Source organism: Lampetra fluviatilis, chromosome 80 (assembly GCF_964198595.1).
Source record: "Lampetra fluviatilis chromosome 80, kcLamFluv1.1, whole genome shotgun sequence".
Taxonomy (NCBI): domain Eukaryota; kingdom Metazoa; phylum Chordata; class Hyperoartia; order Petromyzontiformes; family Petromyzontidae; genus Lampetra; species Lampetra fluviatilis.
The window spans coordinates 1,127,784-1,135,010 of NC_136354.1; positions in this window are offsets into that span (position 1 = coordinate 1,127,784).

Consider the following 7,227-nt stretch of genomic DNA (forward strand, 5'->3'; position numbering starts at 1 on the left):
GACATCCCAACCCGGGTTAAAGTTTGGGAAAAATTCGAACATGCGGGTTTATGAATCAAATACGTTGCAGTTTTATTACCACTGCAGTGGCTTTTCGGCATGGAGGTAGGGTAGATGTGAAGTTTAATAACATTGTGTACCCCGTCCTCGTTAACGACAAAGTAAAGACTCAGAGTGAATGTACATCCACTGTCGTTACTATCCACGTACAAATATAGAACACATACATTGCATGGAATTGTCCAAGTGTCCGACAAGGTCATTATGAACCGCGTGAGACAGTGAAATCTGGGGGCAGCATGAAGGATGTCAGCGCTCATAGATCAGTGTCTCTCACACAGACACTCACCCAGAAGCATGTCGGTACACATACAAAGAACCCCCATATAGCCTTCATGATCATTTTGGGGCAAGTGCTGTTAGCAAGCACACTACGAGGTAGGTTGCCAGCAGAACAACCGGCCGCCTTTGTTTCCCTAGTGGTGATGTTTACACAGCATGCCAGGTACTCATTTTATGTTGAGTCAACCTAAGGGAGGCCCAAGACAAGATCAAATAAATGTATCTGCTTTTGGCCATCAGTGGGAACCGAAATTAGATTACAGGGTTCGTAGCACAGTGTGGTAACCGCTAAGCTACCTCTCCACACATATAGACACCTACAAAGACAACCATCCCCCATATGGATTTATCAGCGTGAGGCATGTGACGTCCTTGCCATAGTAAAAAGGTTTGACCCGAGTTCTGGTCAACCCTCTGATAAACGTCCTCAGTTGTCTATGGGTAAAGTGGATCATGGTCAGACAGCTTCATAATATATTTTCATTTACATCGGATCATCATTACCAGAGTGATCGTGACCCCCTCCACCCCAGGCTACAGGCAAAAGGATGGTCAAAAATAATGCATTGACACTCTCAAGCCAAATTGAAAATGCGCTGAAAAAATTGAGCGATTGTTTTAAACGTCGTAACCTGACTCACCACAAAAGTGCAGAATCGCAAATGTGGCCTCTATCTCATCCATCTTTACGGGAGACAGTATTGCCCACTCACATGTGTAGTGGGTCCAAGGTGACCTGTGACGGAGCGCTTGAGGCAACACGTTTATTCAATATAACTGCGGGATACACGAAATGTACGAGTAATGGCAGAACTCCACGACTCCAGGAAGTGGCCCCGAAGCTTGCCACGACGTAAGGGCCCATGGTGATTTACAGCCAACGTCAGTTGCCCGTGGACAATTAGACCCAAGCCGAAACATAACATATAAAAAAGGATTTTATGATAGAATATAGTGTTGTCATCAGTATGACATAAGTATACCAAGTTTGCAGTCGATACCACATTAGGAAGTGGGTAAAAATTTAGTTACAAGATTTGAGGATACAACTACGACGACGACAACAACAACACGCGTGTAAAATTGGAATCATCGAGAGTATTCTATATGAATAAAGCGCTCTACCTAGCATTTACCGTTATAAACCTTGTTCATGTGTAGTTCCCTAGTAATTACCCTGTAATTGGGTAATTTATATGGGGTAAGGGTAAAAGGTAGGCTCGTTGCTGTTTACCTTTTACCTTACCTGCTAAAGGGTAAAAGGTAGGGTAGAGTGATTGTATTGTGGTAAGGCAAAAGGCAGGGTAAAAATAGGCTCGTTGGTTTTACCTTTTAACTTTTACCTTACCTTGCCGAGGCCTACCTACAGCTCGTGAGTGTGACGTAGTGAGTGTGACCAGCGGACTGCAACGATGCTGCCAGGTAAGGGTAAACTTGTGTGATGGAGATGCTTCACATGAAACTCGCCTCCACACGTGCTCCTCATGAACATTGTAGCAATAAGGGACGATCAGTCATCTTTAACATATCAGGTCTTTATTGTTCTGCAAGTATATTGACGTTAAAACTCGTAGAAACACATGCACACTCGTGTGTGAATGTCTCCTCGTCCGTGTTTTTTAAAAGAAGGATATGGTTGCAATAACGTATGATCAGTCATCTTTAAAAACAAATCAGATCTTTATTAATCTGCAAGCATTTTTACGTTAAAACTCGCACCTACACATCATCATCACCACCCATCATAAATTAACACATAGACAGCTACAAACATAGATATGTAAACTGACACAAACATAACAGACACACAAATAAACAATCTCTTTAACGACTTAATAATAACAAAGTCCATTTTACCCGTGCCAGGCTAGGTGCACACAGACAAATCCATTGCACAATACTTTACATGTAACTCAAATTCAGACTTAGCACTACCACCTCACTCACTTAAACATAACTACATAGTTTAAGAAAACCATGAATTTAATAGTAAATAAACCAATAAGATGGTGTTTATACGCTTGCAATTTAATGAATGAAATACAAGTTCATAATTCAAATTATACAAAAAGAAAAAAAATAATGAATATGAAGCCCGAGGCCGAGGTGTATGGCAGGCCTAACGGCCAGGCCTCCCTTCTGTCCTCGTCGCAGGAATGGCGACATCAAAGACAGCACAAAGCAAGGGGGCAAATGTTTAATTTCTGTAGCGTCATTTTGACTAATTAGAGACTACAAACACTACGTACACGATGTACACACAGCTACACAACGCACACCCACTCACTCGCCACACTTTCTCGACAAAACACGAACTGCACACTCTCACTCACTCTGCCACACTCTCTCTTTCTCACTAACTCACTGTCTCTCACTAACTCACTATCACTAACTCACTGTCTCATTCTATCACACTCACTGACTCACTCAAGCTCTAACGCACTCAATCTCTCATCCACTTATTCACTCACATCCACTCACTCAATCTCTCACCCACTCGCTAATCTCTCACCCACTCGCTAATCTCTCACCCACTCGCTAATCTCTCACCCACTCGCTAATCTCTCACCCACTCGCTAATCTCTCACCCACTCGCTAATCTCTCACCCACTCGCTAATCTCTCACTCACCCACCCACCCACTCACCCACCCACCCACCCACTCACCCACCCACCCACCCACTCACCCACCCACCCACTCACCCACCCACCCACCCACTCACCCACCCACCCACCCACCCACCACCCACCCACCCACCCACCCACTCCACCCACCCACCCACCCACCCAATACCCACTCACCCACCCACCCACCCACCCACTCACCCACCCACCCACCCACTCACCCACCCACCCACTCACCCACCCACCCACCCACCCACTCACCCACCCACCCCCACCCACCCACCCACCCACTCACCCACCCACCCACCCACCCACTCACCCACCCCACCCACTCACCCACCCACCCACCCACTCACCCACCCACCCACCCACCCACCCACTCACCCACCCACCCACCTACCCACTCACCCACCCACCCACCCACCCACCCACCCACCCACTCACCCACCCACCCCACTCACCCACCCACCCACCCACCCACTCACCCACCCACCCACCCACCCACCCAATCACCCACCCACCCACTCACCCACCCACCCCACTCACCCACCCCACCCACCCCACCCACCAACTCACCCACCCACCCACCCACCAACTCACTCACCCACCCACGCATTCACCCACCCACCAACTCACCCACCCACCCACCAACTCACCCACCCACCCACCAACTCACCCACCCACCCACCAACTCACCCACCCCACCCCACCACCACCAACTCACCCACCCACCCACCAACTCACCCACCCACCCACCAACTCACCCACCCACCCCACCAACTCACCCACCCCACCCACCAACTCACCCACCCACCCACCAACTCACCCACCCACCCACCAACCACCCACCCACCCACCCACCAACTCACCCACCCACCCACCAACTCACCCACCCACCCACCAACTCACCCACCCACCCACCAACTCACCCACCCACCCACCCACCAACTCACCCACCCACCCACCCACCACCACCCACCCACCCACTCACCCACCCACCCACCCACTCACCCACCACCCACCCACTCACCCACCCACCAACTCACCCACCCACCCACCAACTCACCCACCCACCCACCAACTCACCCACCCACCCACCAACTCACCCACCCACCCACCACTCACCCACCCACCCACCAACTCACCCACCCACCCACCACTCACCCACCCACACACCCACCCCCCACCCACCCACTCACCCACCCACCCACCCACCACCCACCCACCCACCCACTCACCCACCCACCCACCCACCCACCCACTCACCCACCCACCCACCCACCAACTCACCCACCCACCCACCCACCAACTCACCCACCCACCCACCCACCAACTCACCCACCCACCCACCCACCAACCACCCACCCACCCACCCACCCACTCACCCCCCACTCACCCACCACCCACCCACCCACCAACTCACCCACCCACCCACCAACTCACCCACCCACCCACCCACCAACTCACCCACCCACCCACCAACTCACCCACCCACCCACCAACTCACCCACCCACCCACCAACTCACCCACCCACCCACCCACCAACTCACCCACCCACCCACCCACTCACCCACCCACCCACCAACTCACCCACCCACCCACCAACTCACCCACCCACCCACCAACTCACCCACCCACCCACCAACTCACCCACCCACCCACCAACTCACCCACCCCACCCACCAACTCACCCACCCACCCACCAACTCACCCACCCACCCACCAACTCACCCACCCACCCACCCACCCACCCACCCACCCACCCACCCACTCACCCACCCACCCACCCACCCACTCACCCACCCACCCACCCACTCACCCACCCACCCACTCACCCACCCACCCATTCACCCACCGACCCACTCACCCACCCACTCACCCACCCACCCACCAACTCACCCACCCACCCACCCACCAACTCACTCACCCACCCACCCATTCACCCACCCACCAACTCACCCACCCACCCACCAACTCACCCACCCACCCACCAACTCACCCACCCACCCACCCACCAACTCACCCACCCACCCACCCACCAACTCACCCACCCACCAACTCACCCACCCACCCACCCACCAACTCACCCACCCACCCACCCACCAACTCACCCACCCACCCACCCACCAACTCACCCACCCACCCACCCACCAACTCACCCACCCACCCACCCACCAACTCACCCACCCACCCACCCACCAACTCACCCACCCACCCACCCACCAACTCACCCACCCACCCACCCACCAACTCACCCACCCACCCACCCACCAACTCACCCACCCACCCACCCACCAACTCACCCACCCACCCACCCACCAACTCACCCACCCACCCACCCACCAACTCACCCACCCACCCACCACCAACTCACCCACCCACCCACCAACTCACCCACCCACCCACCAACTCACCCACCCACCCACCCACCACTCACCCACCCACCCACCCACCAACTCACCCACCCACCCACCCACCAACTCACCCACCCACCCACCCACCAACTCACCCACCCACCCACCCACCAACTCACCCACCCACCCACCCACCAACTCACCCACCCACCCACCCACCAACTCACCCACCCACCAACTCACCCACCCACCCACCCACCAACTCACCCACCCACCCACCAACTCACCCACCCACCCACCCACCCACCAACTCACCCACCCACCCACCCACCAACTCACCCACCCACCCACCCACCAACTCACCCACCCACCCACCAACTCACCCACCCACCCACCAACTCACCCACCCACCCACCAACTCACCCACCCACCCACCAACTCACCCACCCACCCACCAACTCACCCACCCACCCACCCACCCACCCACTCACCCACCCACCCACCCACTCACCCACCCACCCACCCACTCACCCACCCACACCACCCACCCACCCACTCACCCACCCACCCACCCACTCACCCACCCACCCACCCACTCACCCACCCACCCACCCACTCACCCACCCACTCACCCACCCACCCACCCACCCACCCACTCACCCACCCACCCACCCACCCACTCACCCACCCACCCACCCACTCACCCACCCACCCACCCACTCACCCACCCACCCACTCACCCACCCACCCACTCACCCACCCACCCACTCACCCACCCACCCACCCACCCACCAACTCACTCACCCACCCACCCACCCACTCACCCACCCACCAACTCACCCACCCACCAACTCACCCACCCACCCACCAACTCACCCACCCACCCACCAACTCACCCACCCACCCACCAACTCACCCACCCACCCACCAACTCACCCACCCACCCACCAACTCACCCACCCACCCACCAACTCACCCACCCACCAACTCACCCACCCACCCACCAACTCACCCACCCACCCACCCACCCACCCACCCACCAACCCACCCACCCACCCACCAACTCACCCACCCACCCACCAACTCACCCACCCACCCACCAACTCACCCACCCACCCACCCACTCACCCACCCACTCACCCACCCACCCACCCACCCACTCACCCACCCACCCACCCACTCACCCACCCACCCACCCACTCACCCACCCACCCACCCACCCACTCACCCACCCACCCACCCACCCACCCACTCACCCACCCACCCACCCACTCACCCACCCACCCACCCACTCACCCACCCACCCACCCACCCACTCACCCACCCACCTACCCACCCACTCACCCACCCACCCACCCACCCACTCACCCACCCACCCACTCACCCACCCACCCACTCACCCACTCACCCACCCATTCACTCACCCATTCACCCACCCACTCACCCAATCTCTCACCCACTCACCCACCCAATCTCTCACCCACTCACTCACTCACCCACTCACTCACTCACTCACCCACTCACTCACTCACCCACTCACTCACTCACCCACTCACTCACTCACCCACTCACCCACTCACTCACCCACCCACTCACTCACCCACCCACTCACTCACCCACCCACCCACCCACTCACCCACCCACTCACCCACCCACCCACTCACCCACCCACCCACCCACTCACCCACCCACCCACCCACCCACCCACTCACCCACCCACCCACTCACCCACCCACCCACCCACTCACCCACCCACCCACTCACCCACCCACCCACCCACCCACCAACTCACCCACCCACCAACTCACCCACCCACCCACCAACCCACTCACCCACCCACCCACCCACCCACCCACTCACCCACCCACCCACCCACCCACTCACCCACCCACTCACCCACCCACCC